The 26,694-nt window shown below is 34.5% G+C and overlaps 1 pseudogene; it reads right to left on the bottom strand.

Annotated features, from left to right (window-relative positions):
- Positions 1-22,994: 22,994 nt before the first annotated feature.
- LOC102545770 (annexin A11 pseudogene) lies at positions 22,995-24,130 on the bottom strand (annotated as a pseudogene).
- Positions 24,131-26,694: the final 2,564 nt, after the last annotated feature.

Genomic DNA, 26,694 nt, shown 5'->3' on the forward strand with positions numbered 1-26,694 from the left:
AAAAACTAAAGAATAGAAACAAAGTTAGACATTGGATTCAGAACAAAAAACTCAACACAAGATAAAGGTGAAGAAAATCCCCCAAATGACTGTGGGTGGAATTCCCAAAACGACAGCCAGGGGTCTGGCCTTGAGAAACAATTTTCCAGATTGAAGCAGATCTGGAGGCCCTGGAAGAGATTTGCTTAAAATGATAAAATTTATAAAATTCCTAATGTACTTACATATATTTGATGTAGTAGTGGTTTGAATTGTGTCCCTCAAAGATCTGTCCAAGTTCTGACCCCCGATACCTGTGAGTGTGACTTTATCTGGAAGTAAGGTCTTTGCAGGTGTAATCATGTTAAGAATCTTGAGATAAACTCAGGCATCTTTATAAGGGAAAGGAGAAAGAGACTTGAGACATAGAAGCATATAAAAGAAGGTCATGTGAAGATGGAGGAACAGATTGGAGTTATGCTGCAATAAACCAAAGAACACTAGGAGTCATAGCAGCTGGAAAAAGCAAAAAAAAAAAAAAAAAAAAGTTTCTCCCCTAGAACCTACAGAGGGTCATGGCCCTGCTGACAATTTAATTACAGATTTCTAGCCTCCAGAAATCTGAGGAAGTTTCTGTTATTTTCTGACACCAAGTGTTTGGTAATTTGTTATAGCAACTTTAGGAAACTGAAAGAGATGTATACAGAAACTAAGCAAATAAAATCATGAAAATCATTGTCTGCAGAAATCAAGAATTTCTGCTAAAAAAGAAAATTATATTATCAAATACGCTACGACTAACATGTAAGTAAAATTGAGATTGTCTTAATAACATAAACGTGGAATATTAATCTATTGTTTAATAAAAATTTAAAGCTGACTATACTTGGGTTGTGGGGAAAAGGGAACTATGTTTGAGTGAAATAGAGTTGGACTGAAATGGAGTAGTCCAGACTTTCAAAACTTGGATGTGAGAGATAACAATTGCAAGGTTTAGAAGGAATCAGATCAGTGAAGTGTGTAATGACCAACATTCACAAAAATTAGTCATAAAATCTTTGGAGGACTTAAAATAAAATCAGATGGTTAAAGATGGCTCTTAAATTTCTACTTGATTGGCCAGATGATGGCAATACTATGTACTTAGAAAATCTTTAACAGCTTTTGTTGGTATGTAGGTCTACTGACTGGAGATCTGAGTGATACTTTTGTATAAATCTCAACCATATTTCATTGTCTAAGATTTTGATTTGATTGATTACAATATAATGTAACAAAGCAAGACACTTGAAAAGTAATATTCAACTTCAAAATATTTTAAATATTTATATCTTTTTTAGATTAGTGTTCCTCAACCTTTTTTTAAAAACTATTTTCCTCCTAAGGATACTTTGTAGATATTTTTCCTAATTTCCCCATGAAATTCTAATAGCAAATATATACTACTGTATATCTGTTTATGTACAGTAGGCATATTTTTTGCTTTATAAGTAAAATATTATGACTTTTTTCACATCATCCCAAGTGCCAACAATGACACCCTTAGTAATGCTATTATTGTCACTGAAAATACAGTTTTACAGTAGTCTTCTTTATAATAATTACCTAGACTTTTTGATGGGAGCTATTCATCTTTATGGAGAACTAATAATATGACAATTTCCCTAAAAAATGAATTCTACCTTTGGTCTTATATTCAATTGTTTATATAATGCCCTATTCAATTGTTTATGTAATATATAAATTAAATCATTTTCATATTGATAATATCAAACACAACTAACATAAACTGTTTCAGGAAAAAAGCAAATGATTTGATAGGAATACAAAAACGAAGAACTCATCTACAAAACAGAAACAGATTTGCAGACGTAGTAAACAACCTTATGGTTACCAGGGAAAGGGCGTGGGAAGGGATAAATTTGGGAGTTTGAGATTTACAAATGTTAGCCACTATATATAAAAATAGATTTAAAAAGTTTCTTCTGTGTAGCACAGGGAACTATATTCAATATCTTGTAATAACCTTTAATTAAAAAATGGGAAAACAAATATATGTATGTATATGCCTGATTGAGACATTATACAGTACACCAGAAATTGACACATTGTAACTGACTGTATTTAAAAAAAAAACAACTAAATAAATATTCAGGATGCTGTGGCCATCTATCATGACATCTTTTTCCCACTGATTGGACAACTTTAGTTAATTGACTAATCTGTTAATTGGCTATTAATAATGGAAACTTCCACTGTAAACATGTTATTCACCTTGGATTCATTTATGTGTGTGTGTACACGTTTGTTTGTGTATATACATGTGTGTGAGAAGGAGTGGCTAACTTACTGTGTAAATGTAGCATATTTGAGTGGCCCCAAATCAAAAGAGTTGATTGAGAATTGACTGATACTTATTACTTTGTTGATGTTGTTTTTCAATTAGGAAATTAACAAGAATACCTTTGTCAAAGAAATATTTCAATACTGATTCACACTTACTGGATTGGAGACATAAATTTCAATTGTAATCCTAAAAATTCCTTAATTTAATTTATCATAGACATACCTTTTAAATAAAAATTTATTATCCTTAAATGATTGAGAATAAATATGTAAAATTACTTTTTTTATTTTAAAAACAGCTACAACTTATTCTATAATAAGAAAATGCTAATTTCGCTTGAGTTATCTGACACAAGAGTTATCACAGTCATAGCTTAAACTTCTTACATACATTCTCTTTTATACAAATGAGCTGCAAAACAATGACTTTTCACATATTCTATTTAAGGAAATCTTTCAATGATAAAATTTTCTCCTACTTTATTAGTTGTTGAATTTAAATTAGACTTTTATCAACTTATTTTTCATTCTCCATATTAGTGCAGCAGAATTCAGACAGCTTAATATATCACGGTATTAGTGAAGATCTACATAGTTCCATCACAAATGGCTGGTGACCGTCACAATGGAGCTGTATATTCAACAGAACTCATATTGGGTTTTATACTGTTAGACATATATCTGGAATTCAGACTTTGGAAGTTACACATCATTATTGTATAACATTACAATAAAAGTAAAATCACATTAACTTTACAAAAAAAAAGCCATTGATATATGAGGAGAGAGTTTTTATACCAATGCAAAAAATAATAAATAAACAAATAGGGAGAGTATAAGAGAAAAACTTCTTTATTAATAGAAAATTGAACAAGGGAACTTTATATCTTTATATATAAGATTTGGAATACATCCCAGATTTCATTCACATTTATAAAGCACATTAAGCCCTGTCAAAGCAGGACAATTTGTCTTCTCTAAGTGGTCTCTGTTTACAATGGATTTTACTTCTACTCCTTCTAATGACTCACTGAAAAAGGTTACAGAAGGCTATTGGAAAGGTTACGTAAAGAAGCTTTTCCGATCATCCATTTTAAACAGGAAAAGAGAAATAAAAACAGAAAACAGGTCATGCCATTACTTAAAAGGCTCAACAAAAATGTAAAACAAGAGTCCATGATACCTTTCTAATATTAAGTATGCACATAAGGTACCTTTTGAATAATTGGGTCTTATGCCTTCTTTTGTTACCATATTTGTGATAGAAACAGCCAATAAATCCCACTTCACTGGAAAAAAAAGTATGTTTTTCATTAAATCCATCAAGTCTCGGGTGTATCTGTGTGTGTGTGTGTGTGTGTATCTATTGTCTTCACAAAGGTAAGTGATTTAGTTTTTGGAAAAGGAGAATGCCATTGATTTTCTTCAACTTTGGTTTAGAAACTCTAATCCACATGGTAACTAGCACTATGTGAATTTTCCACTATTTTCCAAATTAAGCAAGGAGTATATATGCCTTCTCTCCTTTCCTTTTGTTTAAAAATGAAAAAGAAACAGTCAGTCTTGACGGTCTCAGTTTCCTCCTGTAACAGACAATAGGATATAAAAGTGAGAGTTACAAGGCTCTCTGCTGATAGTGGCAAGTTGTACAAGCAGTACTCTTTGTTCAGTAAAATAATCTGGCCATGAAAAGTGGACACGATGTCTACACTTTTGTCTTTATTTTACTATATGCTAACGGCCTTATGCCACTGTATATACTTTTATATGCACTATGGTAAATTTAGTCACACGCATAAAAATGTAAAATGAAGTGGTGTGAAAAAAAGGGAATAAAGGTGCTGGCCAACACAAGATGGAGGAACATATGCTAAGGAAAATGCAGCCTGAAGAAAACTGTTTGAGTTGCTGTAATAATCACTACCCACAAGTGGAAACCACTGTCACTGGTCAGTAAAAATGATTTAAACTATTCAAAAAATTAAAAAAAAAGATAGTATGCAATAGAGAAAGAAGAAAATTCTTTCTTGTTTACCAGACTTTCACCTAATTTTTACTTCTAGTATTTGCTTTTTTCCCCTGATGAAGATAAATTGGAAAGCCATTTCATCCAGGTGAATTGTTGCCACTCTTTGTAGGTAGGCGTGTAAGTGTGAGTTATAATGTTCCTAAATACATCTTAATAATTACTTAATTTTTCTTTTCATTGGATTGTGTGTGTATGAGAGGAGGAGAGAGAGAGAAAGAGAGAGAGAGAGAGAGAGGGAGGGAGGGAGAGAGGTGGGAAGGAATTGAAGACAGGAGAGCAGAGAGGAAGGGGCATTTGTTGACCTCTATGTTCTAGAAACAGCATCTCTCAACCATCATTTCATTTATTTTCATGGAATCTATATTTTATAAATTTCAGTTGAGAAAATGAGTTTCAGGTGGGTTAAGCAACTTCCTCCAAGGCACTTGGCCTGTACTCATTAAATCAATTCAAGTACCGTGGGCTTTCTGCCTTATCAACTACACTTCACTCAAGCTGAGTTTGTTAGAACATCTAGGCTAGCAATAGGTTCCTTCTGTGGAACATTGCATTCAAAGTTGAAGGAGTTTAACAATAGGTTTATTTTTTCAAATATACGCTTTCTATTAAAGTATGGTCTTATGAAAAACACCATGAAAATTTTGTTATTTAGAAATAAGATTACAAATCTCAAAAATACTATTTGCTAAAGTTGTAATGATGTGGTTGTGAGAACCTACTAACTTTAGCTGCTAAAGATGCTGTTGTTATCACAGCTGACCACAACCCCATCATTGTGTTGTTCACAGGTAATTCCCCCATATCCCCCCTACATTTCTTTGTCTTGTCTTGCTCTTGATTTATATCTAAGTTAATATTCCCCCATTCCCTCAATAATGTTTGGAAGCTGAATTTCATTCTCATTTGCACAAAGGTAAATTGCAGTAATATGCTACGTGTCAGTGTCTTCAAATGAATTGTAATAGGTTCCTGATGGAAGTTCATAAAAATCTCTTTTGATATTACACTGATATCCTTTTCATTATGCATTGTCACTAAGCGATGATACGATAATTCTTGATCTCAACTGAAGACCTGACTTTTCCTAAAAAAGAATGCATGAAACTAATTGTCATTCAGAAATTAGGTTATTAAGACTATAGTCAGAAATAAAGGACTGTATAAGGAATGGGAATCATGACTTTTGAATCCAGTTTGCAATTATTTCTATATTCATCTAATATTATTCCTTAAAACAGTAGCAAAGATAGTTAACATACTAGAGTTGACTATTAAAATTGTATGTAAAATAAAATATAGCTGATATAAAACATAACTTAAAACCATAAGTTTTTATGTAATTTGATTGGAATATATTTCTAAGTAATTGAAAACACACATGCAATTTATATGAATTTATATCTTCCTGTGTATATATAATTTAAATATTTCTATAATACTGTACATGTGTACACATATTAAAAACATATTTAGATATGTATGTACAAGTTATATCATCCTAAAGATACTATGGTTTTTATTATTTCCTTCATTTTTAAATACATCTTGTGTCATTTAAAAATATACCATTTAAGAAATCATGAAAATACATAGATTTGCCTTAGGACTAATATATGTAAACAGAAAAATCACATGAGACTATATTGGGGCAAGTATCTAGTTTTTAAATTGTGATAGTGGGTAACCTTTGTGTGCATGCTTTTTCAGTTTCACAAAATATATTCATTTGATTTTGGAATCCCACCTCACTACCAACAGATCAACCTATTATATAAATCGGGTCTAGGGAGGCTCCCCAATCTACTGAGGCTTTCGGTTCTTGAGTTTAAGGTGTAGGTTTTAGGTGCCACTTTCACAGGTTTCAGAACAGATTCTAAAGATCAGAAATCTAGAGATGTCCTGGTAATGGCCAAGTTCTCTGGAAGGGAATAGAAAAAAACCAAAAACAAACAAACAAAAAAACCCCACCATTCTGAATGCTGTGTGAAGAGGTTCAGCTGGCCCAGTTGAGTAGATGTTGCCAGCACCTACGGAAAACCTGTCCCATTCCCCTGCACTATACTGGCTTGATGGAAGTCCACAATTGTGTATACATTACTTATAGTTTTGCTCTTAATTTGTGTCCTGTCCTGCTTTGATGAGTGGTGGCTGTCTCTAAGAAATATGAAGGCACCTCAGAAATAAGAGGCTCTTCACTAGCCTCAACAGAGAGGTCTTTCATTGCCAGGCCATGGCCAGCACTGAGCTCTCTGAAAAAGAAAATCACATTTAATAGTCATAACTTGCCACTTGTCCAATGTACATATGGAGGGTCCCAGTAGTATGGATACTGAGGCAATCTATGCTTTCCGATATGGGTAAGGCAAGAAAGATCAGAACTACTTGAAATGAAATCTGAAGAAGAAAAACTTGAGCAGGGACCACTTCTTATGCCTAAAAAAAAAAAAATCACATAACAGAGCACTTAGGTAGATATAAAAGGATAGTGTATAGACAGATAAAAACAAAAAGCAATTATAAAAACATTTCAGGAAAATAAAAATGACAGCAGACACTTGAAAATAAAATTAAAGATGCTGAAATTTAGTTGCAGGAATTATAGCATAGAGCAAAAATATGAAGAAATCAAAATCATGACAGAAGAGAATGAGGTATTATAATGTAATACAGCGTTGTTACCGACAGACAAACTGTTGTATTTCTTGTAAAACTGAAATCTGTGTCTTCTGCACAGCAACTCATTTCCCTCACCCCCGAGCCCCTGGCAACCACCTTTCCATTGTGTTTCTATGAGCTTGTGTATTTCAGATTCCTCAGATACATGGAATTATGTAGTATTTGTCCTTCTGTGACTGGCTTATTTCACTTAGCATAATATTCTCCAGGTTCATCTCATGTTATTGTTTAAAAATAAATGCAAAATTTGCAAGGATAAGTTGCAGGATTCCAAGTCTATTAAAACTAAAAAGAAGGACAAATAGAAATCTGAAGGTCTGGTGTTATTTGTATTGGCGTGGGTCAGAAAACAATGGTAACAATAACAACAACAAATTAACATGATTTGGATTTAGAGATTGCTTTTTCCATTAAAAATTCTGGACATATGCAGCACTGAAAGGCTCAATGCACATATCTATATGAGAGGCAGAAATGCCTTTCTAAAATTGCATCAGACTGTGCCACTCTCTTGGTTTTAATTTTCTATGATTTTCATAACCCACTCTTCTTAGCCCATCCTGAAGAAAGACCACTTTTTAGTTAAGTACTTGCACCTCCTCCCATCCTAACCAGAATGTTTCTCAGTACAGGCCCAAGAACATACCAGGAATGTTGCCTTCATGTTTAGAATACGTGAGACCCTCCCACTCTACAAATACTCTCTTTCCTCTTTGCTCTATTCCTATGTACTCTTGAAATACTAATTCTATTATCATCTCCAGAAAAATTTCCCAACTAAATTTAAATTAGTTAATTTTTCTGCTGATGGAAACTCTTGTATCTATCTCAGATACAGAAATTCCACATTATTTTAGTTAATCATTCTAAAATATTTTTCTCCAACCAGACCATCAACATAGTGGTAGTATTTTAATTTCAATTCATTTTCCTATCTATATCACATTAAATATAATTTGGAGCACCATAAAATGTTAAAATTAATTGTTCAGTAAATAAAGTATAATTGAGAAGGCTTTACTCCCCTTAATTTTTGTGCTGATGTTATTCTTTATTTTGTGGTCTAGGGCAAGAAAATATTCAGGATCAGTTGATGCTCTATTCCTTACCAATAATATTTCTCACTAATAATGGAATTTAGGAAATGAGAGAAGCTGCATCTTGTATCCTAAATGCATTTCAGTGCTGGGAAGGGAAAGCTGACATGTGCCATTCTTACGTCAGTGTTTATGAAGATGTGGGAATCAAAAAAGGCTTTTATTAATGTAAGAAAGCAAAAAAACCCCTTATCTTTCAGTTAGGCTTGAGGTGTGGATTGGAGAAATGGAGAAATAACTGCATCATGGTGTGCATGTGTGTGTGTCTCCACATAGGTGCAATTCTCAGTTTAGGAAATATTTCTTAACATTCATTATTCAATCCCAAACAAAGAGCCATTTTAAACATTTATTTCCTAATCCCCTTCCCAACATGAAATTAATTCCAGAAATACACTTTACATCTTTTTATGCATTGTGGTCCAAATCACAGTGACATATTTGCATTTCTGTAAGCAATTTTGACCTCCTTGTAGACAAATTTGACCCTCTTGAAATAGGTAATTTAGAAGCACAGTCATAAGGTTATATTTAGAAATAAAATTGAAATCAGGCAGATACAGACATGAATTGTATAGGCACATGAGTCTGTAACTAGAAATTGTGAATATGGATTACTATTTTAATAATTTTCTATCATTTTAATTTAAATTTTGAAAATGACTGATGCACTATTACAAATAAGAAATTTCACTTAAAAGGAAAATTTCTATTGTCCTGAAATTATCTGCTTTCCAGTTACTTATCATACATCAATTAGTTTTATAATTTGTGAAGTATTTTTTCTCTCAGAGGCTGAGTATATTCATATGCAAATCTGTAAGAATAAAACCAGGCTTCCAGAGTAGTTATAATTACTAATTCATCAAATTGTATAATATGTTAAGTAGCATGGGGAATCGCATGTGGTAAGTCTTCAGCGACTATTAAACGAAGGTGAAACTTAAATCATCCCTAAATATGACTTGAGTGCAGGAATAAGAACTAGCATTTACTGAGAAATTTCTACATTTCATGCACCACTCTTAGTACTAGATCTATCTCGCCACAGAGAATGACAATAGAGGTTAAAGCTTGAGTTTCCAGAGTTTAATAAGGAAACTAACAAGCTAAGAGCGCAAGAGAAGGCACCTAGCAGAAAACATTTCTCATTGTTAAGTTCACTGGAGAGTGACAAGATTCAGCTCCATAGCAAGTGGCCTGAAATAAAGTCATAAATGGTAAGGCAAGCTCTCATAAATGATGGCCACCTGATCCAGCTGCCAGGTTGCCAAATTTTTAAGCAAAGTATGATTAAACTTCTAGTAGACTTCTGTCTATAGCAATGGGTAGAGCTAATCAGAACAATTTTGAATACCTTTGCATTGTTTTTTAGGAAAAAAAATTAAGATCAAAATTGAACTCCCAGTGGAATCATGTAAAGGAAACTCATACTTAGCACTATGTAGTCATGTGTTCATGGATTCACTGATCCATTTCCCTCTCTCTGACTTTCTCATTCTCACTTCCTTTTCTCTTTCTCTCCTTTCCTTGTCAAAAGGCTCAAATTTAACTTTGTTTTACTCTCCAACTTAATGGCTGCTCAGCTATTTATTTGTCGGCATATCTATTTATTAGTCTATATAGATATTATTTTATGCATTAAAATTATTTTATAATTTTGGAACATAAGGGAGATTTTAGCTCATGCTTCATTTGCATTTTTACATGGAATTTTACCAGGGAACCATGTTCTTTGGCAAAGAAAAAAGACCTCCCTTGCACCTTAAAATGTGAGCAACGTATGTTCCATAAATATACAACTCCAATAAGTTGTTATTATTAATGTGAGGTCAGTTTATCTTCATTTATTATATGATTTAATTTATTTTTGCTACTATATTTGCAAATTGTTTTGGGACTTTTATGCTTAAATTTCTCCTGCATTCTTTCCGCTTTTACTTTTGCTCAGCTTCTCCAATTATTTCTAAGATTTGGCTTTTTATGTTTATCAATGATATTTAATTCAATAAATATTTCTGATTGTTTTAAAATCATAACTGATTTTATTTTCAGGAAATCCTTTTTTTAAAAGAATTTTATTTTGAGGAAAATCCTTTTTTTAATGTAATAAATCTCATCTTGAATGTCACTTTGTTTAACATTAAGATCAACTCTGCTTTCACCTTTGTATTCATGCAGAGTTAAAACTGAGTTAGTGTCCATCAACACGTTCTCAGTTTTGACTGGTTGGTATCCATGCTATATCCCTGTTAAATATTTCAAATATCACCAGCAGTTCACTGCATATTTATCACTTATAAGGTTATTTTAATAGTTTGTACTCCATATGTTAAAATTTGTGAGTATTTTAAATAAGAAACTTTACTTTTATAAATATTATTTACAGTGTCTCTGTCTTGTATTGTCTATATTAGATTTCTGCTTCTAGGTTTTCTAGTTTCTTTCATTTAAATTTATATTCCTTTTTTTTTTTCGTGCTCCACCATTAGAGTGATTCTTTCTATATTTCTTTGTTTTAATGAGTTGAAATGAATAAATTTTTTCCATTCTATTGATCTTATATTTATCAAATAAATAAGTGAGCATATAAGTGAAAAGGAGCTGAAAATTACAGAACGGTGTGAACACAATATAGCTCTATATGTAGACAGAGGATATGCAATTATATGTCAACAATTTTATTTTACTTTTAAGGGAAATGACATAAAAAATTGCTTCAGGTATTCTATTGAAGGCAAAAATATATTTATGCTCCACATGCCTGGGTATCTTTTCAAAGGAAGCGATAAAGGGAAAGAGAGAGAAGGACCGACAATAAACAGCACACAAAGCTACTCATTAAGGTACCACTGAGTGTAGGTAAAGTTTTGGGTTCTTAGCCACACTGATTTGGTGTTTTGTCAGAAGACCAGTGCTTTTCAGATTCCCAATTGGTTTATTCCTGCTTAAACCTCTCAGAAAATACCTCCGCTTTAATGGTGAAGGGGACAGCTGAACAGTCACTTTTAAATATGTTTAGCTGTATGTTGTGTTTACATTTAGAAATGTCTCTTTTTATTCAGAGTAAGAAATAGGCAATGATGAGAAAAACATGTTTTTCAAATGTTTCATAAACAAAAATATAAATTATTTAGAATGAAGTTTTGCTCAGTTTAAACAAAACCATTTAAATCCTTGATTTAATTTCAAATACTTCCTCCTACTTAAATGTAAGCTGTGTGAGGATAAAGACTTTGACATATTGTCCACAACACTTTGAATAAGGCCAGGTACATGTGAGATTCTCAAGGCACATATAAAGTGAATATGTAGAGAGTGGATGATAGAATCAAATACTCATGACTCATGGAAAATGATAGACTATTTGGAAAGAAAGGGGATGGGAGAGGAGAGCAAAAGAGAAAGGGATTAAGGCAGAGAATGGGTGAGAAGGAAGGAAAGAAGAAAGGGGAAAAAGGGAGGAAAGGAGGGTGGAAGGAAGGAAGACATAGCATTATGAAATACATTTTATCTTGTTTGGAAAGGTGTTATATTATATACAGAATTCAAAAACGTCAAGCTGAATTTCTTTTCCCAGTTGGAACAAAAAGGATTCTTATGCCAATTTCAAATTGAAATCTCTTTTCAGTTCTCCAAACAGTTGGTAACCTGAATGTTTGTAATTTGAATAAAAAGTAGGATGATTTCCAAGGAGGAATTGAGATTTTAAAATTCAGGTCTCTCAAATGGGAATAGGAGAGCAGTTCTCTGTTTGTGAAATGCATTGCCTGCTGTTTTCATTAAACAGTAACTGTACTTTTTTTTTTTGAAACTGTGCCCCATAAAAATAGAAAGGAAAAAAAAAAAAGAAGATCAAACAAATTCAAGTCAAACAGTTGGAGTTTTTGGTATAGCTGTCGTATTTTACCAAAATGTCAAGTACCTAAATGCAGATGGTTTATGTTCACTGCTATTTTAAGAGCGACAATCCTTGGACTGAAGCTGGTTTTGATGAAAGTAGTGCACACTACCACGTCCTCAGGAGCTGAAAGAACTCACCCGTAGGAGAAGAATAAAAGCAATGAAAGCACCTGCTCTGAGCCAGAGAGGATGCTGTCTGGAAGTATAAGCTGTTTTCCTCCTTAGCTATGCCATCTGAACCACTTAGTAAAGAGCACCTAAGCAAACAAATCATGTTAGATCACAAGATACAGCAAAGGCAGAAAATTCAACAAACATATTTAAGGAGTGTTTCATTATTCACATATTTTCAATGAGATTTGCAAAAATTCTATCTGATCACATTTTTACAGTTTATTTTTTCAATGAATTGAAATTTGCTAAGTTCCATTATGAAATGATAATAAGGTAGTTTGCAAGAGTTGATTACAAACTATTAAAGCATGTTTCCAAGGTCTTTATTTTCAAAGAAGTTTTTGTACCTTTTAACAAATTATTGACAAAATTCAATTCTTGCATTTGTATGCTATTTAAATTAGGGTAACATATTCTCATCTGGAGATCTGGATGAAATACGTGGGAGCCAACAGTTTAAAAGTAAAGGAATCTTCTTGCTGTTGATCTTGACAGGTAGAGTAGACTTGGGAGATCAAGTATCCAGTTTCCACTCCAGGGTTCTTAAAAGTTAAAAGATCTAGACGTTTATAATAGTACCTCTCAGATGCTCTCAGATACAGTCTACCCTCATTGTTCTCTATTTGAGAATGAGCCTACTCAAAACCCAGAATCAATACATGCAGTTCTTTCATGGTCATTGGTGGATCTGTGTAGAGTGGGTGAGTCACCTGACATGCTCATTTTCCAGCTGAGTTCCAATAAGGCGATGTTCTGCCTTCTTATAAGAAGCTCTTATAAGCTCTCATGTTGTAAATAAGCAACCTTTTTGCAATATATTTAGTGACATAGTTTGTGTTTTTTTGCACCTGTATGCTTTCTATGGTGATTTTGTTGTTTAACATGACCCCAACTCTAGTGTTGACATGCAGTCTAGCGTTTATAAGCACAAAGTGATGTGTCTTACAGAGAAAATATTACACTCTCTGTTTGTTAAGGTATGTGTTATAGTGTTGTGGGCCATGAGTTCAATGTTTATGAATCAACAATATACATTAAAAAGATATCTTTAAAGAGAAAGACAGATAAAACAATGTTATGTATTGAATGTTTGACTAAAACATTCTGACCAGAAGTCACAGAAACCTAATCTTTATTTTCCCTAGGAGCGATGGTTTAGTGTTCACTAATTCAGTGTTTGCAGCAAAATTCTGGAACATAACTATTATGAACAAATAGAATTAATTATATATGTAATATAATATGGTATATATAGTAACAATAGCAAACATAAGTTAAATATAAATATTTGCCACTTACGACTGTTAATTTTATTCTATGTGTCAACTGGACTGGGCCACAGGATAGCCAAATATTTGGCCAAACATTATTTTGGGTGTGTCTGTGAGGATATTTCTGGATGGAATTAGCATTTGAATGAATAAACTGAATAAAGTAGATTGCCTTCCCCAAGGTCAGTGGGCCACATCAAATCAGTTGAAGACCTGAACAGAACAAAAATCCTCAGTGAGAGGGAACTGCTTCTGCTTGACTGCTGTGAGCTGATACATCTGTCTTTTCTGGCCTTAAGATGTGGACTGAAACACTGGCTCTTTTTGGGTCTCAAGTCTGCTAGCTTTCAGACTGGAATTTACACCATCAGCTCTCTGTATCTCAGGCCTCTGGGCTCAGACTAGAACTACATACAGACCCTCCTGGGTCTCCAGCTTGCAGACAGCAGATCTCAGGAATTGTCAACCTTCATAACTGTGTGAGCCAATTTCTTGTAATAAATCTCTATGTCTGTCTTATCTATATTTATCTATCCATCTATTCTATTGGCTCTGTTTCTCTGAAAAACCATGACTAATACTTTAATGTTAGCTCTCCGTCATCTGCATGTGTGTGTGTGCATGTGTTTGTGTGCATATGTGTGTGTGTAAATGTTTGCTACCTAAGGGAAATGTGTGTGTGTGTTGCTCTTGTTATTATCTTTTCTCTCTCTCAAAAAAATCACATTAAAATGACAGTAAAGTAGTACAGATTACAATAAAGTCATAATGATAGCAGTGGTATGGAAGTAAACCACAGATTGTGAAGAGTTTATGGATAACTTTACGCAAACTGAATTTTACTGACAGATCAACTAGAAGCAACAAGTTCTAGTCCACTGCACTGACAAGACAATGATGTAGCTTTTCCTCTCAAGAGAGACTCGTAAACACCCTGGTCTCTATGCCAAGTAGGTATAAAAATGTCAGAAATTGGATGGAGAGCAATCATAAAGACAGCAGTGAGCAGTGGTTAAAAGAGAAAATCTGCTCAAAATAAATCACTGCCAAGGAGTGCAAGAATCTATAGTCTGCAGGCTGGCACCCCAGAAGGGATTTTCACCTAAGTAGAGAAAACGGCCGATGGACAGTGGGGGCTCTAAGATCCCTTGTCTGAAAGGGAATAATCCACACAGGCAAGGCACAGCTTCATGCTTTTAATCAAAGGGGAAGACAACAGGACAGCAGAGCAAATATGTACCATTGTCCTCGATGGATCAACTTCACAATTAATTCATGTATCAAAGTAAACAACAGGGAATGCCAGACATACAATAAAAACAAACAACACACAAGAGAAAGACTATGATGAACAAACTGATCAAAGAACTCTAGATAAAACAACAATAAATTAGAAAAAAAGAAATTTTAAAAAACTACTTGAAAGATAAAAAGTTCTGGAGATTGTAATGTACAGCATGGTGACACCATTAACTATTCCGTACAGTGTATTTGAAAGTGGCTAAGAGAGTAGAACTTCAAAGTTCTCATCACAAGGAAAAGAATTAAGCAGTCTTTTAACTGATATAACAATGTCAATTACTGTGGACTGTGTTGGTGTATGCATACATATATATAAATGTGTATATTTATGTATTTATAAATTATATATGTATCATGTAATTCCAACAAGTGATCTTGAGATATAATAAGTATATTTGGCTAGGATTGTGATTTTCAAAGCCTTAAATTTGTATATTTACTATCTAGTAATCATCTTTGTGACTTACATAATATTTTCATTGTATAAATACATTTTATTAAATTTGCATAACACCAGACAATTAGTATAAATAATGAATAAACATAGGTAAACATATATTACAAAGAAAATAAATGTATAATTTAGGGGGTGTATCACTACTGACATGCAATGATACTGCAATATTTCATATTATAACTAATAATTCTAACATATGCATTATTATATCTATAAATACACATTATTAGGAATAAACTAGGTAACCTTATCTGCTTAGTATTTTTGTTGCTAATTTGCATTTAAAATCTTTGAGGCAATTAATGGTACATGCTGTTTATACCTGTCGACAACTATTTAAAACTAAAGTGAACTGTGAAATCTAATGATCAGGGACAGTCCAATTTCTCACCCTTACATCTAATGTATGTGTGTTTATCATATATAGATGTATGCACTCATGGGGTGAATATGATTTGCCAGGAACTCAGCCCACCTTTGTACTTTGATTCTCACAACAACTTTATAAGATATGGTACTCTATCTCTTCTCTGCAGAAGAAGAAAAGGAAGAATAATACAAAGGCAAATTGCTCTGATGATAAAGAACACTTTGTCATCAAAGTGACCACAGTCCTAATCTATATGTAAATGTTTTGAAATGTTAAATAATATAAATTATTTAGTCCATAATGTATTTGTTAATACTCAAGGACAAGTATAATGTAATACATTCTTTTTTCTTTCTTACTGAAGTATAGTCAGTTTACAATGTTGTGTCAATTTCTGGTGTATAGTATAATGTTTCAGTCATAGATATACATGTATATTCCTTTTCATATTTCTCTTCATTATAGATTATTACAAGATATTATTAATTGATAGTAAACTGAAACCCCAGTGTACGTTATTACCTACCATGTTCTTTGCTGGAGCAGTGGTTCTTGTACAATATAACCAAGACCCATAACTGCTATCACTGGGATTAACAAAACTAATACACACAGTTAGGTTTCCAAGAGATATTATCAGAAGTTATAAAATTAATCTTAAATATTTATGTACTTAATAATTACTTACACTGCTTGTTTAAAGTATTGATTTTTTTTTTTGTCTCCCTCCTTGACATACTCATTCAGTAAGTTTGAGGTGGGGAGGGCATAGCTCAAATGGTAGAGCACACGCTTAGCATGTACAAGGTCCTGGGTTCAATCCCCAGTTCCTCCTATAAAAATAAATAAATAAGTAACCTAATTTACTGCCCCCGTAAAAAAAAAAAAAAAAAACATTCAGTAGGTTTGATAGAGTTGTCCCCCAATCTGTATGTTTATTTAAGAATCCATTTGATTATTGATTCATGTGGTTCGTGGACCACCTTGTAAGTGTATTGTTATGGATAATGTTACATCCTGTATTGTCATCTCAGAAGTGAGCCCTTGGATCCTTCTCGGTGTGTGTTCTCTTGGGCTAACAGACAGGGCCAGTGAATATATTTTTTCAAGTCATTCACTTTTTAGTGAAAATAAAGTGACCTTTCAAGTATTTATAGCATATAGTGAATTAATGTAGTTAACAAGATACCATACTTCAACTGTTTTTCCTTCCCACTTCGTATTTTATCATCCCCAAAACCTGTTATCTCCATGTATATAACTCAATGATAGTAAATTGATTTCAGTCTCAGGAAATTTATTTAACTTCCAACATCTTTCATTTCTTACAGCTGATCAATTGTCAGATTAAGATTTACTAGCCATTCTAATAAAGACAACTTCTCTTGAAGACTCGACCCAGCACTCTCCTAATGTGTCCCACAGTGTTTTGGGAGCACTTGCTTCATTACACTACAGTTGTGATCTTACTCTCATCACCTTCTCAAGCTGCAAAAATCCATGCATTTCTACACCCACAGCAATTCACACAGTGAAGTAGGACTGGTTAAAACACGATGGTTTTTATGTTTTATTTAATTTGTAGAATATTTTTAAGTATAATTGACATCCAATATTATATTAGTTTCAAGCATACAACATAGTGATTCAATATTTTACAGATTACACTCCATTTAGAATTATTACAAAATAATGGCTACATCCTTATTGCTTATTTATTTTATACATAGTAGTCTGCGTCTCTTAGTCTGATATTCCTATCCAACCTTCCCCACTTCCCCCTCCTCATTGTTAGCCTCTAGTTTGTTCTATACATCTGAAAGTCTGTTTCTGTTTTGTTACAGACATTTTCTGTTGATTTTTAAATAAAAAAGTTTTATGTTGGTAGTTTCTTTTAGTTTAGGATTTACCATATTTTTCTGAGATTATTTTTTTAAAGTTTAAATTTACTTTCCTTACCTTGGGGATGTCAAATCGGAAGCCATTTAAAACTTCAAAATCTTGTTACATATTATTTAAATAATTTATTTTTCCACTGGATAGAGAAAGGTTATACTGAATAAAATTTGTATGTATAATTTTTGTACACAGTAAGTACTTTATATTAAAACAAGTGAAAAAATCACAGATTCTGATGCTTTAGACTCCAAGTATAAATAGTATAAAAAAATCAATAAGCTTTTAGGCATCACTGAGCGAGATGTACACTTTTTTTGAAGTAGTCTATGGATATTTTAAATATTAAATAAGACATTCATACTTAATATTATATCAAAAAGTCTGATGTAAAATATCTGAGGAACACTCACAAGTTATAAAGAATTCTGTCAGTTTTGCAGATAGTCATAATTTATTAACATTTTTACTTGTTCAGTTTTTCATTTTTCCCTGAACTTTTAAAGAAAAATGGCAATAACCCTGAAAACTTCAGTGCTAAGAAGAGTGTGATAATCTACAATATGCTTAATTCATCCTCACTAATAAATTATTTGACATTAAGTGAAAAACATATTTGCAGAAGTTTATGCCTGACTCATCATCATCAATGTCTAATCACTTAGCTGTTATAAATGAGAGCAAGTGATTTTTCTTGGTTTATACATGAGAAACAGTAATGAGCAATGGAATTCAAGCACTAGAAAAGTTAAGAGAGACAAAATTATACATCTCCATCACACCTGGACTATGTTACTCTTTAGGCCATTAGCCTCCTCTTAATTTTTGTGGTGTATATATGAAGAAAACTCTTTTACTGGAATCTTCAATGATCTCTCAAAGGAAAACACAATCTATTTGTGTTTGTGGATGCTTCCCTTATAAGGTGTGCAATGTTTAATATTTTGAACACCACAGAAATTACTCTTATATTATGTCAGCACTTATTATTAACTAACATAATTCACTGATTCATGACTCCATTAGAAATTAATGTGGATCTAGTACGTTCCAAACAAACTACATGATGAAGTGGAACAAATAATTTTCACAACCAGTTCAAGATGGAAAACTTGGTTTCCTTAGGACGGATGACTAATTATCTTTCCACAGATGATGTGTTACATTGGATGAATGTTTGTTTTAGTTCTCATTTTCCTGTGTGAAGGTGATAAAATAGTATAACAATGAATAATTTAGATCAGCATCTTGAAAATGTTAAAAAAAATTGTCCCATTTAGTATGGAATGAATTTTTTTGATCTGAAATTCCCTCAAACTGAACTCTTCTTTGTTCTAAAATGGAGAAAACATTGATTGTGATCTAAGTGCTGTCACTTAGTGTGAGGGAGGTAGCAGTGAACACCGGCCAGCTACTTTCTCCATTGAGTGCAGACCATAGCATCAGGTATCATAATGTAAACCATTGTCACGATGTCTATCTATTAAGAGTATCTATGACTATTTGGTGTAAAGCCTGAGAATTTGTGTTGAGGGTGGTGCTATAGTTTATAAATTTAATAATTTATCTGTGCTAAAGAAAATGTGTGAAAAATGGTAATGCTACCACTTTGTTGAGGATTCAATGAGTTGAGTGGTTTGAAATTTGTCTCATTCCATGTAATTCAACGTTTCTAGTTACATCAAATTGTTTAAGAAAATTCAAATCCTGTATAATAGTAAAAGGCTAAAAGTCAAAAACATCCCCATTAAATTTGTCTAATTTCTAGAAAAATATGAGACTTTGTCTCAAAAAAATTCTCTTTATGTATTTTGTATCTTAAATTGGGTGGGAGGTATTTTTACTGGAGAAATGGTTTAAAGGAATCTTCATTTTTATAGTTACCATGGAATGTGTCTGATGTTCTGGGGTAGGAATGTGTGATTACACAGGGATAAATCGGAGATGCTACGGAGGCACACCTACTCCATGCAAGAGTTCAGATATCTGCGATGAAACTAAAACATAATAAATATGCTGTGTTGGTCAGGATTCTTCAGTTAAACAGAACCAACAGGATGTGGGTGTATAGAGAAAGAGATTTATTATAAGGTATTGGCTCATGCGATTATGGAGGCTGGCAAGCCCTAATCTACAGTATGACCCAGTAGTCTTCAGACCCAGGAGAGCTGATGGTGCAGTTCTTGTCAAAGACCAGCAGTCTGGAGACCCAGGGAATCCAATGGTGCAGCTCTAGTTGGAAGGATGGCTGGCACAGATCCAGGAAAGAGACGATGTAGACGAAGTCCAAAGGCAGTCTGCAGGAAAAGGCCCTCTTGCTAGGGAAGGCTGGTCTTTTTGTTATATTCAGGCCTTCAACTGGTTGGATGGGGTTCATCCACATTATGGAGGCTAATTTTCCTTTTCAGTGTTCTCCAATTAAATATTAATGTCTTAGCTGATACAGAAAATCAATCATCATATGTATTTACTAATAGTTTTCAAATAGAGTTTATATAGATATACAATTATTTTATAAGCATTCTTAAATTCTTTCTGATTGTTTTGGTTATTGTTTTTACATACAATTTTTTAAGTTCCCTAAGGTTCACTCTAAAGGGATGACATGAATTGCAGGTGGAAAGTGTTGCAGTCATCAAGCATGGTTGGGGTTGCAGAAAGGGGATAGACAAGCAGCAGTGCCTGTATAATTATATATTTTAGTATTTTAAAATATCCATCAGGGTGTGAGTGTCGGTGTGTGTGCGTGTATGTGTGTGTGAGTGTGTGTGTGTAGCTATGGAGTGTGAGATATAACTTTCAAGGATTCAAATAATATTGTGCGGAACATATGAATTAAAAAAAAGTTACCTTAAATTTAAGGAAAAACCATGATCATAATTCCAATGACAAAAACTAAAGATATTTTTGAAGGAAATAATGTAAATTATGGCAAAGTTAGGAAAGCACTATTTCTGTGAATGTTTAGAGAGGCTGAGAAAAGGAAGTCAGAGAAGCTAGAAATAAAATATTTCACATGAACTTGGGTCAAGGCAGAAATTTTTAAGTAATTTCTCCAATTCTTGATAGGCTTTCAAGGTCACTAGTTAGATATTGAGTAATCTCTGATCTCTAAAATAAGTGCTAGGGATCTCTTGCTAGGGAAGGCTGGTCTTTTTGTTATATTCAGGCCTTCAACTGGTTGGATGGGGTTCATCCACATTATGGAGGCTAATTTTCCTTTTCAGTGTTCTCCAATTAAATATTAATGTCTTAGCTGATACAGAAAATCAATCATCATATGTATTTATAATATATATGGTATATATATATTATAATGGAAACATTATCAAATACATGGTTTTAAATTAATTAAAATTGTCACTCTATGTGGCATATACACATTGTCTTAAAAATAAACACACTCTAAGTAATTGACACATTATGTGTGCCCCGTGTCCTTTCTTTATAGATTTTCTTATTGTTCCTTCTAAGCGGCATACAGAAGCACCGAAGGGTAGAACGTCTCAGATCATAACACAGAAAAGAGGTCTATAAACTGGGAAACCCTTCTGGTGTTATGTGCAACTTGGAAAAATAAAAGAAGGAGAAAGTATACTACTCAGCTAGAGGACAAAGATCAAAGAAAAGAGCACTTCAAAATTGCCTTTACCCAAAGGAATTAAGAATGACACGAAGAAAGGACTTTACATAGAAGTAGTCTAATTTTAAAGTACACTGTGGTGTTCATTTTTGACAAGTTTTATGCAGCATTTTCCACTTCTTTAAAAAAAAAACCAACGTTATATCGAAGTGTGTGTATTTCAGTGCATTTGTGATGGGTTAAATATTGTTCTTAATTCTCCACTCTTCAGGAAAAAGGGACATATAGCTATACTATGTAACATACATAGATAGCTCTGCCTCCTGGTAGAGATTGCAAAACCTGCATCCCTGACAAACTGACATTAGGTTTGGCCATTAGAGATGACTGGACCAATCAACTTTCAGTGGACCCATTGGAGCAAAGTCCTTAAATACGATTGCTAGGCTTTGCCCCACCTCTCATGCCGCTACCATGTACTATGAGAAGAGCACACCTTGGGTCACTGCTGGTCCAAGGAGAATGGGAAGACCTCAAAGCACAGAAAGCTGAACAACAGCCTGAAATTGAGCTGCTCCATTGCACCAACAGAAACATGAATCAAGTGAATGTTTACTGTTGTAAATCACTGAGATTCTGGGTGTTATTTGTCACATATCACTGTTGATGCAATAGTTGACTAAGGCAGTTCCATGGGTATACTACAAGGGAAAATATTGGCATTGCTCTATGAAAGACACCTTTTTAATTTTTTTCAATTGAGATATAATTGATATAGAATATTATATTAGGTTCAGGTGTAAAACATGATGATTTAATATTGGTGTGTATCGAGAAATAATCACACTCTAAGTCTAGTAACACCCATCACCACACATAGTTAACAATTTTTTTCTTGTGATGAGAACTTTTGAGATCTACTTCCTTAACAACGTCCAAATATACAATATAGTTTTATTAACTACAGGCACCAGGCTGTACATTACATCGTATGACATTTCTTTTATAACTAGAAGTTTGTACCTTTTGAACCCTTCACCCAACAGCTTTGTTGTTTTATTCATTTATGTCTTTGTTTCTTTTTATCTCTGTCCTTCTCTTTTTACTATGACAATGACCATCAGTATAAGGCGTTTGATATATATCCATTTACTTTATGTTTTAGTAAAAATGAGTATTGATTTGTATGTCTTTTTTAAAATTTTCATATATATTTTGTATTTTAGGTTTTTTTTTTTTCCAGAATGTTACAGACCTGGCTGACTTTAATTTAGAAGCAGCTTTTGGCTGTGATCATTCATGTTTAAGTCACACTCCAAATTAAAGAAGCCCTACCTTCCTTCATAGGAGAAGGAACAGATTATTTTCTGATCATTTTTTCCCCTTTTTCTACAAAGGAGTGAGTTTGGCAATAACAAATTTCATGACATTCTTGCCAGATTCAAAAGTCACCCTTAAAGCTTTTCCCTTTCACTCCTCCATGAGGATATGGTAGTCCCTGATCCACCCTCTCTCATCTAAAATGTGTATGCAGCAAAGAGGCTTGTGTACATCTGTCTGATAATGACTATAAACAAATGCCTTCAAATAAAAATATAAAATCACATGACTGAAATAAAGCCAAGAGCACACAAGCAAAATAAAACATCAACTTTAGCAGCAAAGGCTGTGGGATGGGGAAGAAAAGACCTCGCGAGGGACCTGGTGACTGACCCACGTCCATCAGCACAAGCACGATGCAAATATCAGGAGAGGCAGGCAGAGCACAGAGCCGAGGCTCTCTGGATGGTTCACACTGGGACATGTTGGGAGCAATTATGTGGATTTGCCAGAAGACAGGCATTCTTTTGGCCTTTTCCTGGCATTGCTATTGCTGGCAGATGGACAACAGGGAGCCACCAGGGTCACCTCTCAGTTTTTGCCATCACAGATCTTCACCAGAATCATCTGGTGATCCTTCAAAGTATCTCCGAAGATGTCGTGGTACAGCGACTTACCACACAGCCACTCACACTCCAATCTGTGATCCAGGAGGTCCATCTTCCTGTGAGACTCCAGGATGAGAATCAGGATCTTGGGCCTTTGTTTCTGCTTCCCTGTGGCCTTGTAGAGACTTTTAGCAAAGGAGGCTGGAGTGTCCCTCACACATCCCACCATGCCAGCATTCCCTGCTCCAGGTCTTGAGATATCTCCTGGCAGATGCCGTTAGTGTCTCACTAACCTGTCTGACATTCACTGATACTCACTGAAAACAGCCACCTTGGGTCTGGCTCCTCCAGCACAGAGCTGCTTTGAACTTGGAATCATCTATTCCCAGGCAGTTCTCACCAGTTGCATACAGTTTCTGGACATCTCTTTGGACTAGTCACATGGCCACATTTGTGCTACCATCCCAGTTTCCCTGAGAGAGAGAGAGAGATGAGGAGCTGCCGAAAGTGTCCTGACATGTCACATTGAATGGTCCCCTGCAGGGTCTATTTGAATATTGTTTTGTAGGCTTTGCTCAGTTCCCGGATGTGCTCATTGCTGAAGGAGGTGAGGACTTCCTGAGTCAGGCTTCATCCATGCCAGCCCTCTTGGGGGCTTCCTTTATCTCACACACATTAAGGAGGCCAGGATCTTCATCAGAGACAAAGTTGTCTTCTCAAAGGTTCCTGGCAGTTCAGATTTCAGATCTTTGTTCAAATCCTCCCCGTATGCTGTCAGGACAGGATGCTGCCACTGCTTGCTGGAGCCACTCCCCAGGCAGCTGTTGACTGCCTGCCCGCAAGTCCTTAACGTTTCATAGCCTTTTGTGGGGCCTCAGCATCTGCAGGGGTCAAAGCCAGGAGCACACATGACGGTGACTTGATTTCCAAATTGGGCTGGGGGTTGACAGGTCTGGACTGTGGGTGTCTGGGGTAGCCTGGCCCCGGCTGCTGCTGCTCTGGAGGTGGCATTGACAGCTGCCCAGGGTTGGCTCCTGGGGGCTTCTGACCAGAAAGCAGCATGGGCTGGCCTGACGCTGGGGTCCCTGGAAATGGGCTTCCCTCGGTAAACGTGTACATTCCACATGGAGAAACTGGCCGTTGGGCGGAAGGAGACTGCCCAAAACCGCGGGGGAGACCAGAAGGCCCAAAGCTACAGGTTTAGCATGTTAGCTTCTCTGAACATTCCAGACCTGTTAGCTACCATTCCTAAGAGGTAGTCCTGGTTGAACTGCCCTGCATAGTTGGCCTTGTTTTCCAGCCAGATGACCCCACCTGGTGCAGGGCCACCTGGTGCAGTGGACTGTTAGCCACTCGCCAGCTGGGGATAGCCTGTGTAGTCAGTCCATGGCTACATCTGGCCACAGGAGCAGTGGGCCATGAAGGACAAAAGACGACATGGCTGGGAGCAGCTACCTCTGTGGGTGTCCTGGGCAGGGCACCTTGGGTCTAGGGCCACTTGAGACACTTAAATGAGGGCAGGGCATTTTATATCCTCCTCCTTGACCTCACTGAGGTGCAGAATATTTACTTGCAAATGATCACCTAAATTTTACCAGATCCTTTGCTTTCCAAATGTATAGTGAGTAAAAATCTTCCTCACTAAGGGAAGAGTGTGTACCTGGGTGCTTAATCCCATTAAAAAAATTCTTTGACTGATGTATTTATATTAGATTGTGAAGATTCAAGAAACTCACTCTTAGCAAAGTTTACATTTGACTTTTCTGGAAAGTAAGATGTGAAATAAAATGAGGGGTGGAGCACTGAGAATAGATTGTGTTGGTAGTGTATTATAGTTAATAATAGCATTATGCTAGGATTTCCATATATCTAATTTTATGAAACATTATAATGAAAGAAATAATGGGCAATGAATAAGGTCCTATTTGTTACATACATTAATAAGTAACTGCTCTTATACCAGTAGGGTAGAATTAATGGCCTCATTTCAAGATAAAGAATAGCTTTGAATAAAATTAATCCATTCACAGGTTGAAATGTTACACTGTAGCCTTTACTGCACATGCATGAAGTTAACATTAAAAAAACAACAACAGTCCTTATATTTATAAAGGACACCAATTTATTTTGTTTTCCTTTGTAGCTTCAGACGTTACCTGATATATATCATGGTTTAGAGTTAAGAAAAACAAGAAAGAAAAAGCTGTTATTTTTTTACCTGGAGATGAATAAACCTATAACAAGCACAATTCATGTTTTGACAGAACTTTTATTAATACATCACGGACAATTTATCTCAATTTGTTTTAGATTAATTACATGGTAGTATTGGTAGCTTTTAGTCTGTCAAACTTGAAGAACAAAAGCTTAAAAAATTCAACAGTATTTTATAAGCAGGTAATAGAAAAGATGTAATGCTTATGACAGAGACTTATTAAAATTTTCTCCTTTATTTCTAAATGCTTTAGAGTATTTATATGAGGGAAGTTATCAAAAGTTATAAAAAAAATTTTGTCTGAACTTCAGAAGTTATGGATCACATAATCTTATTTTCTGTGATCAAGACTGGAATAGTGAAAGCAAATTAAAGCACACCTTCCTAAGAATTCTCTCAGAAGGATAATAGCATTTTTTGAGGACATCACAATTAAGCAACATATTTTATTTTTCTTGCTAATGTGATTTGCTTTTAAAATGTAGTTAAGGAAATTCTTCAGAATATATTCCATATTCTTACTCTTGTATGAAAATTATGCCTTTAAACTTTGTATAACACATCATTTTTATTTTGAATATTAACATGATTGAAATTGATATTATCTCTAGGAATATAATGCATAGCATAGTGATTATAGTTAATAATACTGTATCATACACAAGAAAGTTGCTAAGAAAGATATTAAATGTTCTCACCACAGGGATAAAATGGTAATTAAGTAAGATGATGCAGGTGTTAGCTAACACTATGGTGGTGATTATTTTGCAATACATAAATGCATCAAATCATCACATTGTACACCTAAAACTTGCACAAAGCACCATATTAATATGTCTCAATAAAGCTGTAAAAAATTAACAATTGGCATTTTCATAAAAATAACTGGGAAAGTCCTAGGAAAAGGCAAGTGATGGATTTTACTATTTAAAAAAAAACCCACATAGGACTGCTTCCAGTTTCTGCACATATGCAGAAATGGCACAGCACAAAGGCACCAGAAGTATGCAGTAGCATAAACTGAATATGCTCAGACATTTAGAGCCAACTCTACCACAGCCTGTTCATCTGAAGCCCCACTTCCATGTGGTGGCATTTTTAGTTAGTAGAATATTGTCCTCCCCACCCCTACCAAAGATGTCTACGTTCCTATACTCTGAAACCTATGAATACATTCCCTTACATCGCCAAAGAGACACAACAGATTGATTAAATTAAGACTTTGCCATGAGGGAGATTATGCTGGGGCAGTATAATTCCAAGTTTGCTTACAAGAGCAAGTCAGGAGAGTAAGAGTCAGAGAAAGGGAAGAAGCAGAAGTCTGGGTGATGTGGGGCCACGAGTGCAGGAATGTAGACGGCCCCTAGAAGACCTGCAAGGCAAGGGAATGGATTCTTCCCTAGAGCATCCAAAAGGAACATACCCTGCCAATACCTTAATTTTAAAAGTTTTAAACTCCAGGACTGTA

Source organism: Vicugna pacos, chromosome 3 (genome assembly GCF_048564905.1).
Source record: "Vicugna pacos chromosome 3, VicPac4, whole genome shotgun sequence".
In the NCBI taxonomy this organism is placed as follows: Eukaryota; Metazoa; Chordata; class Mammalia; order Artiodactyla; family Camelidae; genus Vicugna; species Vicugna pacos.